Source organism: Vulpes vulpes, chromosome 11 (genome assembly GCF_048418805.1).
Source record: "Vulpes vulpes isolate BD-2025 chromosome 11, VulVul3, whole genome shotgun sequence".
Lineage (NCBI taxonomy): Eukaryota > Metazoa > Chordata > Mammalia > Carnivora > Canidae > Vulpes > Vulpes vulpes.
In genome coordinates, this window is record NC_132790.1 from 27341998 (window position 1) to 27354831 (window position 12834).

General features: G+C 35.3%; 1 protein-coding gene across 3 annotated transcripts in view; it reads left to right on the forward strand.

Moving 5' to 3' along the window:
- Window positions 1-12834, forward strand: part of UVRAG (UV radiation resistance associated) — a 318383-nt gene that overhangs the window by 119971 nt on the left and 185578 nt on the right. The window lies entirely within an intron of this gene.

A 12834-nucleotide genomic window follows, 5' to 3' on the forward strand; every position in this document is an offset into this window, starting at 1 on the left:
AAACCAATGGACTTATTGTGGTGATCTTTTTTGCAGTATATGCAAATATCAAATCATTATGTTATACACCTAAAACTAATATAATGTTATATCAATTATACCTTAATTAAAAAGAGGATTTAATCAAGGTTAATAATTTTCTTTTATATACTGTTCTTATGAAAGCCAGTTAGTTGAAGGATATTATTTAAATTACAATTTCACAATTGATTTAAAAAACCATATAGTATATATGAAACACCTGCAAAGTATACAACCCTTTGTTTGATACAGTGGGTAAAAAAAGATATAGTTGGGGAGAGGACACAAGAGAAGAAGGCAAGAGGCTTACTGTCTATCTAGTTGAATAAGATTTAGTACTTGGAAAAATTAATGTCAAGATAAACTTAATCAAGTGCTGAACTTTGCGGTACATATGGGAATTGAATGAAATAATATATAAGGTACTTAGTATCCTCATTTTTGTGAGCTTTAAAACAGACTTAGAATAGAGAAGCTAGGGACACCTGGGTGGCTCAGTGGTTGAGTGTCTGCCCTTGGCCCAAGGGTGTGATTCTGGAGTCCAGGTATCAAGTCCCAAGTTGGGCTCCCTGCGTTGGAGCCTGCTTCTCCCTCTGCTTGTGTCTCTGCTTCTCTCTCTCTGTGTCTCTCATGAATAAATAAATACAATCTTAAAAAAGAAAAGCGAAGCTGGTGTAGTTTTTCTGAAGTCTTCAAAAGGAAGGAATAAAGAAAGCTCTTGGATTAGAGGAGTTTTGAAGGTCTGTAAGGAGGTACAAGACCATACAATAAGGATAGAGAAGGAGATAAAAAGAGTAGGAAGATTCTACAGGAGCAGAAGAATCATCTTGAAATTATATAGATGGCAGGACAGTGGTATTGACATTGAGAAGTGTTAATTTTGTGGGAGAGGCTGTATGGAGGCAGTGGATTATTTTTAAAGAAGCCTGAGAGTGATGAAATTAGGATTTTCAGAATGAATATATGCTAGTTCAACTATATTCCTCTTGCTCCATCTTTCTCATGATCAAAGATTAAAATATATAAGCTGGTTAACCAGGTTAAGATGCAAGATCCATGACTGTGAGCTAGGCAAAGGTAAATAGTACATTTGTGAAAATTTATTTTATATTGCCCTGGTACCATGATTTCACCAACTGAAACAATTAGTCTGTTTGGTATATCACATAAAGTTAATGAAGAAGGTATTCTAGATTATGCATGCTGGTTTTACATCTGGTTACTTTACTGAACTCTTTTAATCTAATAGTTTTTAACTGATTCTCTTGGGTATGTTATGTAGATAATTATATCATTTGCAGATTACTATTGACTAAGTCTTCCACAATGAGTACTCTATCATAACATCATATCATCCCCAGAGTTAGTAGTTTAAGGCAATTTATTATCCTCAGATCCTTACAGTTCTTTGGGATGACTTGAGCTTAGCTTGAGTGGTTTTTATGTGAGCCAGATGCAGTCAGTTAACAACAGTGGGTGAAGTCATCTGAAGATTCATCTGGGTTGGACATAAAGATATTGCTTCATTTACATATTTGGTGCTTTAGCTAGGATGGCTGGAACAGTGGAGAGTGGCCAGCTCTATCTCTTTAAAAAAAAAAAAGATTTTATTTATTTATTTATTCATTCATGAGAGAGAGAGAGAGGCAGAGACAATCCCAGGAGTCCCTCTGTCTTTTCTTTTAAGCAGCTTCTCCACATGGCCAGCTTGGGCTTCCTCACATATGGCACTCTCAGAGTAGTCAGATTTCTTACTGGAGACTGGCTTCCCCAAGAATGAGTGTTCAGAGAGGAAGTAGAAGTTTGTAGGCCAGTTATGGGCTATGCCTAGAACTAGCACAGTAATTTCTGCCATACTCTGTCAAAATAGTCACAGGGCCTGCTTAGATTCAAAGAATGGAGAAATAGGTTCTACCTCTTGCTAGGGAAATATTAAGGCAACAAGGTGGGAGATATTTTTGTAGTCATACACAGAGAATTTAATTTGCCACAGACGATATCCTTCATATTCTGATAGTTTACCATTGAGTATCACATATGTTAGAATTTTCTGGTAAGTTTCTTTTATCAAGTAAGAATATTTCAGGGTGCTTGGGTGGCTCAGTCAGTTGAGTGTCCACTCCTGATTTCAGCTCAAATCATAATCTCAGGATCATGGGATTGAATTGAGCCCCTTGTTGGGCTCTACGCTCAGGGTGGAATCTGCTTGAGATTTTTTCCTCTCCTTTTCCCTTTGTTCCTCCCCCCACTGTGCATTCTCTCTCTCTCTCTCTCTCTCTGTCTCTCTCTCTCAGATAAGTAAATAAAATCTTTTTAAAAAGACAATGTTTCTATGCCTAGTATAACTAAGGATTTTACTCAATATAAAGATTCTAGTTATTCTTCTGTGTTCTATTAATATAGCAACTACACAGATTTTTTTTTAAAGATTTTATGTATTTATTCATGAGAGACACAGAGAGAGAGGCAGAAACACAGGCAGAGGGAGAAGCAGGCTCCATGCGGGAACCCGACATGGGACTCAATCCCGGGACTCCAGGATCACACCCTGGGCTGAAGGCAGGCACTCAACCTCTGAGCCACCCAGGTATCCTCAACTACACAGATTTAATGATGTTAAACCTTCTGTATAATCCTGGGATAATTTTTGCTTGCTTATGAGATATTTTTTAATACATTAACATTAGGTTAGATTTGCTAATGTTTTATTTAGTATTTTACAGTTCTTTATGGATGAAGCAGGCACATAGCTTTATTTTCATGTGCTTTTCCTATCTAAAGCAAAATTGGTGAGAACTACCCCAGCCTAAAATAAATTGAGAGGCTCTTTGTATCTTTCCGTGATTTCAGTTTATATAATTTAGACTTAGATGGTAGTTCTCACCCATAAACCCATCAGAGCCTATGATGCCTCCTACCCCCCTTTGATTACCTTTCCAAATTCTTTGTGGTTATTGATCTATTCAGATTTCATCCTCTTGTTGAGGCAACCTGGTAATTTATGGTTTTCCAGAAAATCATTTACCTTTGCTGGGTTTTTAGTTTATTGGCATAAAATTGTATATAGTATTCCTTTTAATTTTTAAAATATTGCCCTTAGTGTAGTTTGTCTCCTTTCTTGTTTCTAATTCTGAAATACTTTTGTATGTACTTCCTCAAGTATGTTTATTGTACAATGAATATATTTTAAATTAAACTTGCATTTTAGCACATGGATGGTATTATGAAAAAATCTGGGAATGATTTAGCCTGCTCTTATGCCAAATGTGGTTCTTTTTGCCTGAAATGAGTTATTCAAGTTGTAAATTAGAACTCTGAAAAGTTGATTATTGTTCTTTAACTGTTGCTTCATCAGTGTTGTTTGTTTTTGAGGATACATATTAGTTAGACCTGACACATTCATTATCACATGCTTTCATACCACCTAACTCTCTTTAGTAGAATTTTCCCACCCACGATGCTACCATTTACTTTTCCATGAGAGTGTTAATTTCATAAGTAGTAATAGTGTTCTGTCTTATTTGATGCCACTGCCATGAGACGATGTGTTCTTCTCAACTATGTGTACGGTCTAGACAGAGGAATGTAGAAGTAGGCTTTAGAGTAGATTTCTGGTCCTTTGGGAAACTATCATATTTAATAAACCCATCAACAAGTATTTGAGTGATTCCCATGTGTCCAAGACTGCTGTAGGTGCTGTGGAAATGCAAAAGATTTCTCAGGCATTTAAAGTCCACAGTAATTTGGCTCTGATCGACCTTCCCAGACTGCCTCTCATGACATTGCTCTCGTGTACTCTTTGCTTTTGCACACCACCCACTTCCTGTTCAGAGCATGCAATGCATTCTGCTGCTCCTTTAATGATTTTGAAAAGCTATTCCAAAAAAAAAAAAAAAGAAAGAAAAGCTATTCCAATGCCCTAAGTGGCAATTCTCTTGCATACAGTTGTCCTACCTACCTTTCCTTCAGCTTGAAGATTAAATCCCTTCCTCTTAGGTGAACCATTCACAAAAACAGGTTCTCCCAGACTAATGTTTCCATTTTGAAAGGATAATTAGATTTGTAGATCCAGACAATAACTCTAGTAAGGTTTGTGAGTCTATGTAATGAAACCTTTAGAAGCAAAATGAAAAAAAAAAAAATAGAAGCAAAATGAGTAAGTGTAAGTAAGCTAGACGATAGTAAAAAATAGGACAATTTGTAACCACTTAATGACTTAACTATCGGTCTAGAGGGAAATTTCTAATGGCATGACATAGGGCTCTGTTTTTGATCTAGTCTTGATCAACTTGTCCATTCATTCAGTTATTTACTTGCCAAATGTTCATTGAATAGTACATTTTGGAAACTGCAGTGTGCTGGGGATACAATGGTGAACTAGGGACACATACTTCCCTTTATAATATTACAATCTTAAGCATTTGAACAAAGATAGAGAAAACATATGCAAAGTTAAAAACTTAGAAAGCTAATTGGTAATATGGAGCTTATAGGGATGGTGATTGCTTTGTGTAACAGAATCTGTATCTAAGAAGATCTCTGGGGGCTGGAAAGTAGACTATATATATATATTCAGCCCATCTTAAATTTCAAGGTGAAATTTAATTGGGATAAGAATATAGCCTTATATCTGAGTCCCAAAACCAACTCTATGAGAAGAGGAAGACCTGACATATGAGCACAGCCTGAGCAAAAAAAAGATGTAGAACTTTAATTTCAACAGTCAAATCAATGTTAATAATCAGTAGAATGTGACTGCTAGAAAAATTCAAGCCATGTTGATAGACATTTAATATCTAGAATGAGAAATAATAGACTCTCTTTGTTCCAGTCAGACATATCTGAATTCCTATGTTGCTTTATAAAAATCATTCTTTTTTTAAAAAGATTTTATTTATTTATTTGAGAGAGTACAAGCAAGGGGGAGGAGCAGAGGGAAAAGGAGGAGCAGCCCGCTGAGATGGGACTTGATCACAGGACCCTGAGATCATGACCTGAGCCAAAGGCAGATGCTTAACTGACTGAGCCACCAAGGTACCCAAAAACCATTCTTAAAGAGGGGATTTGACAATTAGAAATTTGTATTCTAATACTATGTGATTTGCAAACTTAAAAAAAAAATGTTCTCAAGGTAGTTTTCCAGGAATTTTTCTGTTTTCACTTGTAAGAAAACATGAGTAAATTTATCAGTCAACATTTTATACAGTCTTAGAAAAACAGAATCAGAAGAATTCTTAAAATAGTCATCTCCTCCCCATTCCTGAGGGAAGGAAGAAAAGTAAGATGTATTGAAGATCTGTCCCAGGTACTATGAGGAAGCTCATATGAGGAGCAACAACAAACACTAATAAGATATAGGTCTGTGTTTTCAAGGTGTATGGAATCCAGTACTTGGAGGGAAAGGCAGTAAACAGATTATTACAAACATAATCTGAACTCTAGATAGAGCCATGCTCCCAGGGTTAATGACGAAGACCACAACTCCAATATAGCCTTACCAAATATTAAATATTCCTGGGCTTTTACTTGAGTTTTTCCTCTTCTAGAGGAATTTCTGGGTCTGTTTTGTACTGGGTGGAAGGAGGAAGAGCGAGCAAGCTATCTCTTCCTTTTCTTGCAGAGCTACTAATCCCATCAGATTTGGATCCCGCCCTTATGACCTGTTATTAACCTTAATGACCTCCTAAAAGTCTAGTCTCTAAATACTGTCACTTTGGGAGTTAGGGCTTCAATATTATAAATTTTATGTTGAATTCAGTCTATAGCATCAGATTACCTACCTTTTAATGAACTCAAAGTCAGTGGATTTAGACTTTAATTATATCCTCCAAATGCCTTTACCTTATAAAGTAGCATGATCTTGAGAGTAATATCCTATCATATTCACAAGTCCTGCTAACATGGAAGAGGAAGGGATTATACAGGGCAAGTATACCAGGGGGTGGGAATCTTAGAGGGCATCTTAGAATTCACCCCACCACAAAGATAGGGTAGAAAGCAGTGGCAAATTTAGATCTGGTATTAGGGCTATTTTGAGTAGAATGATGGAAAAAGCACACAGCAACTTGGTATGGTAGGGGCATTAAACTGGGACCTGTGTATTTGGAAGTTTCAGACAAACAGTGTATCTGAGAGAAAAAAAAAAGCACTTTGAAAACTAAAAATTCACTTAACGTGTAAAGTATTACTGATACTGAGGTTTCTTGGGGACATGATGGCAAGATTACTTTAAGAATCATAGTTTTATGGGTAGAACATAGGTAACAGTGAAAACCTATGGGCTTTGGACTTAGACCTGGTTTTTAATTCCGATTCTGCCTCTTACTAGCTTCTTACAGGTAGAATGAGAATGATAATGTATGAAGTTTATAGATTGTTATGAAGGTTTAAATGGAATACTACATTTCAGGTTTTTAGCCCAGTGCCTGGCACATAGTAAGCACTAAATAAATGTTTATTCATTCATTTAAAAAATTTTTATTAATTCATGAGAGACACACACACACACAGAGAGAGAGAGAGAGAGAGAGAGAGGCAGAGACACAGGCAGAGGGAGAAGCAGGCTCCATGCAGGGAGCCTGACGTGGGACTTGATCCTAGGACTCCAGGATCACACCCTGGGCTGAAGGCGGTGCTAAACTGCTGAGCCACCTGGGCTGCCCTCATTCAATTATTTAAATATATAAGCATACACTGTGTGCCAGATATTCATTTTGGCCCTAGGGTTTTAATAAATATTAAATATTGTGCCTGAGCTAGATTTTATTTGACTGAATTTCCAGGCTAAAACTGTTGGGTTTTAATCTGTATGTAAATAGCCACATTTATACCATACTATGGAATGTTTTCAAGCAAAGAATAACATCTAATCATAGAATTTTAGAATTTGTGATAATTTAATTTTATATATGGTCCTGGTTTTTCTGTGTAAAGAGCTCTGATTTGCCTGTAGTCATCCTAGTTATTGATATACTACAGAGTTGGAAAGTCTCCTGGACCCCATTTCATTGTTTTGATTTTTTTATAGTGCACTATTAAAATGTGTGTTTTGGGAAGAATATTCTCATGGCAATGTTCCAAATGGATTGAGGAGGACAGAGGTTAGAAAAAGAGAAGGAAGCCTTTTTTTTTTTTTTTTTTTTTCTTTAAAGGAGACCCCATGCCCAGTGTGGAGCCCAATGCAGGGCCTGAATTCATAACCCTGAGATCAAGCTGAGGTCAAGAGTCAGATGCTTAACCAAAGGAGCCACCCAAGAGCCCCAGGAGGCCTTTTTTTAATGCCAAGCCGGGGTGCCTATAGTGGGAAAAATGAAAAGGAAATGATGGAGATAAGAGCATTAGGGAAGAAGAATCAGCAGATTTAGGTACTGAATAGGACAGAGGAGAGGGAGGGAGAAGACTAGTGTAATGTGATATTGCTGCCAGTGAACACTTCCAGAACACTGTGGTAATTCATAACTATCATGGTGTCTAGATCTTTATCATTCATAGAAGGTGTTATAAACATGACTAGAAATACATATATATTAACTATCTTTAGGTGTTATTACATAATGATAGGAACAATATGGACAATCAAGTACTAGACATTAGAGAACCTAGAATATCTAAAACATTTTGTGTCTGTAGAGATAAAGGAAAAATGATAGATACAGCTGCATTAGATAGCATTAATCTTTTAAGTTAGAAGTTTATAGATTGTAATATTTCTTGTTGTCTCCAAGGGAATTTACTCATAGATATGTGTGAAAGCCTCTGTAATTGCAATGTAAATGTGAACTGGTTTATCTCTGTTAGTCTGTGAGAAGAGAAACATGGAGTACTGGATGGACCATGTTGCTGGTTGGGGCAAAGTCTTCAGTCTTTATACCCTGTTTTTCTTCTTTCATTCGGAAGATGGTTGACAGGTTGCAACATACATAGTTATTTATGTAGGTGATATCAGACTATGGATATAGCTCTTTAAGGCAGGCATTCTGGAGACTCTTTGGGCAGATAAGCTACAATTAATACTGATCAAATGACAGAGTTACCTTTCATACAAAGGAGAGAATAGAATTGAGAACAAGAGTAGAACCTGAGAAACCGGTCATTGGCTAGATGAAAGTTGATGGTGGCAGTGGACTTGGAGAAAGATGAACAGATTCGAAACAGCTTTAATCAAGTCTTTGTTGCTAAATCTACAGATGCTGTCTAAGCCTTAGGTTACTTGATGTTAGGACAGTGATCATTCTTCTTTGAGATCTTCTGTTCCTTTGACTGCTGTAGCAGCAATTCTCTCAGCTGTCCTTCTACTTCTCTGGATATTCTGGTTCAGAATTTTTTGCAGCATTTAATTTTTTTTCTAATCCTTTAAATATTGATGTTCCTTAGGATTCTGTTCTAGGCTCTGTTCTCTTTCATTCTCACAGTCTTCCAAAATGATCTCATTCACTTTCATAATGTTCATAACCATCTGTGTGCTAATGATTGCCACATTTTTGTCTCCAGCCAAGATCTGTCTCCTAAGCTCCAGATCCTTATATTCAAGTCATATTCAACACCTCCTCTTGGATATTGAACAGGCACCTCAAACTGAAGGTAGAATTTCTTTTCAAACTGCTCATTCTGTATTCCTCATATCAATAAATAACATCATCATTTTCATGTTTCCCCAAGTTGTATACTAGCTATCATTTTTTCCCTTTTTTCTTTGCAGTAAAATTTATATACAATAAAATGCAGAAAATTTAAGTTTACAGTCTGATGAGTTTTGACAAATGTACACACCCATGTTGTCATCATTCAGTCATGATATGGAATATATTTCATTATCCAGGAAGTTTCCTTATACCCCTTTGCCAATCATTCTTACACCCTCACTCCCACCCCTGGCTGAGTTAAACCCTTTTCTTATTGCCTCTTCATTATTAGCTTTTCCTGTTCTTGAACTTCTTATAAATGGAATCATATGGTGTACTCTTTCGGTTTCTGACTTTTTTTGTTTAACATAGTTTTTGAAATTTATCCATGTTGTTGTATAGATCAGACGTTTATTTATGTTATTGCTGAGTGATATTTCTGTACATGTACCACAATTTGCTTATGTATTATCTTATTGATGAACATTTGAGTTGTTTACACTTTTTGGCTGTTCTGATAAAGCTATTAGGGAATATCCTTACAAAAGTCTTCTGTGACCATGTGCTTTTATTTATTTTTTTATTATACCTCAGAGTGGAGCTACCTACTCATATGATAGGTGTATATTTAACTTATTAGAAATTACCAGTTTTCTAATAGTTAAACAATTTTACAGTTCTACTAGCAATGTTTGCAAGTTCCACCTTTTTGACTCCTTGCCATCATTTGGTAGTGTCAGTTTTGTAAATTCTAGCAATTATAGTGGGTTTATATTGGAATATCATTTTGATTTTAATTTTTAAATCTATGATGAATTGTGAAACACCATCTTGTGTTTATTGGCTATTCTTATACCTTTGTGAAGTATTCAAATATTTTGATAATATTTGTTGGGTTTGTATTTTTATCGCTGATTTGTGGAATTCTTTGTGTATTATAGATACAAGTCCTTAGTCATATGTATATGTATATATGACATTTTTTCCTACTCTGTCTTGATATTTTGTTTTTGCAATAATGCCTTTTCAAATTTTGCTAAAATATGTTATATCAGGTTTTTATTTTATGGATAGTGCTTTTTGTTTCCTGTTTAGGGAATCTTGACTAACCCAAGGTCATAAAGTCATGAATGTATTTTCCTACATGTTATTCTAGAAGTTTTATAGTTTTAGATTTTACATTTAGTTTTTGATCTATTTCAGTTTAACATTTTGTATATGGTGTGAAGTAGAAATTAAGGTTCATATTTTTCCCTCCATGTCAATATCCAGTTATTTCAGTGTCATTTTGTTGACAAAACTTTTCTTTCCCTAATCAAAAACTAAACTGATTTTATGTAATGGGTCTATTTCTATCATCTGAATTCTTTTCCATTGATTTATTTGTTTAGACTACTGCTTTATAAAGTCTCTCTTTGTGATAAATCATAAAATTTGGTAGTGTAAGCTCTTACTTTGTTTTTCTTCAACATTTTCTTGACTATTCTAGGACTTTCATATTTCTATATCAATTTTAGAATCAGCTTATCAATTAAAAAAGAAAAGACTGCGAGGGTTTGGCTGGAATTGCATGGACTCTAGATACATTTAGGGGAGACTTGACTTCTTAATATTGAGTCTTCCAACCCATGTAATTGTTATAGTCTATTTTTTTTTTTTTTAGGGGCTTTTACATTTCTCTCAGCAATGTTTTACAGTTTTCAGTGCACAGGTCTTTCACATCTTTTATTAGAGTTACCTAGTTATTTGTTGATATCATATACAATTACCATTAGGTTTTTATATGTTAATCTAGAATCTTGCAGTCTTACTAAACTTATTTATTAGTTTAATTATGATTTTTTTTTATTTTTATATGTGTACAATAAGGCATCTATGAATAGCATTTTTGCTTCTTCCTTTTCTATATTTATGATTTTTTAATTGCCTTATTCCAGTGGTTTGGACCTTGGTTAAAGTCTTGAATTAGAGGGCTGAAAGTGGGCACCTTTTCTTGTTTCTGATCTTAATATGAGCTGTAGAATTTTTTCGTATAAAACCCTCTTTGTATTAGCTGTGGATTTTTAAAATAAATTCTTCATCAGAGGAAGCTCTCCTTTTTCCTTAGTTTGTTGGAGATTGTATTTTGGGGGGTTTTGTTTTGTTTTTGTTTTTTGTTTTTAATCACTAAAGCTATTGAATTTTATCAGATGCTTTCTGGGAGGCATCTTTTGAGAGCCATATGGATTTTCTTCATTATTTTGTCAGCATTGATTTTCAAATGGTAAACTAACCGTATATTCTTCAAGTAAACCTATTTGATCAAGATGTGTATCATTCTTTTCATACATTGCTGGATTTGATTGGGTTATATTTTATTAATGATTTTTGCATTTATGTTCATGTGTGATATTTATAATTTTCTTTATCATGTTTTGGTATGGAGATTATACTGGCCTCATAAAACAAATTGAAAAGTGTTTCCTCTTCTTTGAAAGATTTTGTTAAAACTGGTATAACACCAGTGAAACTCTCTGAACCTAGAGTTTTCTTATTTTATTTTTTAAATTTACTTATTTTTAATTTTTTAAAAGATTTTTATTTATTCCTGAGAGATACAGAGAGAGGCAGAGACATGGGCAGATGGAGAGGCAGGTTTCCTGTGGGGAGCCTGATGTGGGACTTGATCCCCAGGCCCTGGGATCATGACCTGAGCTGAAGGCAGATGCTCAACCACTGAGCCACCTAAGTGCTCCTATTTTTAAAATTTAAATTCAGTTAATTAACATAAAATGTATTATTGGTTTCAGAGGTAGAGGTCAGTGATTCATCAATGTTATATAATACCCAGTGCTCATAGCATCAGGTACCATCCTTAGTGTCCATTACCCAATTACCCCATCCCCCCAACAATTACCCCTCCAGTAACCCTCAATTTGTTTCCTATGATTAAGAGTTTCTTAGGGTTTGTAACTCCTCTGAGTTCGTCTTGTTTTATTTTGTCCTCTCTTCCTCTATGATCCTCTGTTTTGTTTCTTAAATTCCACGTATGAGTGAGATCATATGATAATTGTCTTGCTCTGATTGACTTATTTCTCTCTAGTTCATCCACGTCATTGCAAATGACGAGATTTCATTCTTTTTGATGGCCGAGTAGTAGTCTATTATATATATATATATATATATATATATATATATATAATAGACTACTTCCTTTCCCTGCCTCTTCCCCCAATAGCTGCCTTTAGTGCCGTAACAGTCCAGTCCCACAGCAGAAGCAATAACTCACATATGAAGTTAAAAGGAACACTGTGAAAGGGGAGTACCTTCGTGCAGCCAGTTCTCTCATCAAAGACCTATGCATTTTTATGATTTACTTAATAAACTGGGATTTTCAGACAATAGGAAGCTTTTTCTTTTTTTTTCTTTTTCTTTCTTTCTTTCTTTCTTTCTTTCTTTCTTTCTTTCTTTCTTTCTTTCTTTCCTTTTCTTTCTTTTCTTTCTTTCTTCTTTTCTTTTTTTTTTTTTTGTTTTGCAGTCCTGTATCTGGTTTCTACATGGAGGACTAAACTCATGCTTTTAGCTAAATGTGGTCTTTGCCGACTAAATTTAAGATGCAGCGGTTTAAGAGATTTACATACTGATGTAAATCTAGTAGGGAAATAAACAGCTGCTATAAAATGTGGTTCTGTAATCTTTGTTAGTGGTTTGTAGACGTGATGCCATAGATTTCTAGAGTAAGGAGTGCCTTCAACTGTCTAAAATAGTCTAGAAAGATCTTTGAAAAGGTTGTGCTTGAACTGCCTCTTTAATGGACTCAGGAGTATTCTTATCTGTAAGAGATGGGGAAAACTCACAGGCAGGTAGATCAGCTCACTCAAAGGCACAGAAACAAGAAATGGCATGGTGTGTTTGGAGAATTGCTGGAAGCTGAGCATACAAGGGTAAAAACTGTCAGGAAATAAGACTGGAGATGTATGCTGGGACCACATTAATTACAAGGGGCTTTCCTTGCTTTTAAATTTCTGTAGAGCCAACTTTGTGAGAGAATATTACTATCAAGAGAGTGTGTACACATAAATTCCCAGAGCGAGAGGCAATAGGATGGAGTATAACCGCTGTTGGGTTCCATAGGATCCTCGAGGAAGTTGCTGAGTAACTTATCTCATGAGCAAACTAGCTATAATGAATTGAGGATAACTATCAGGCAATT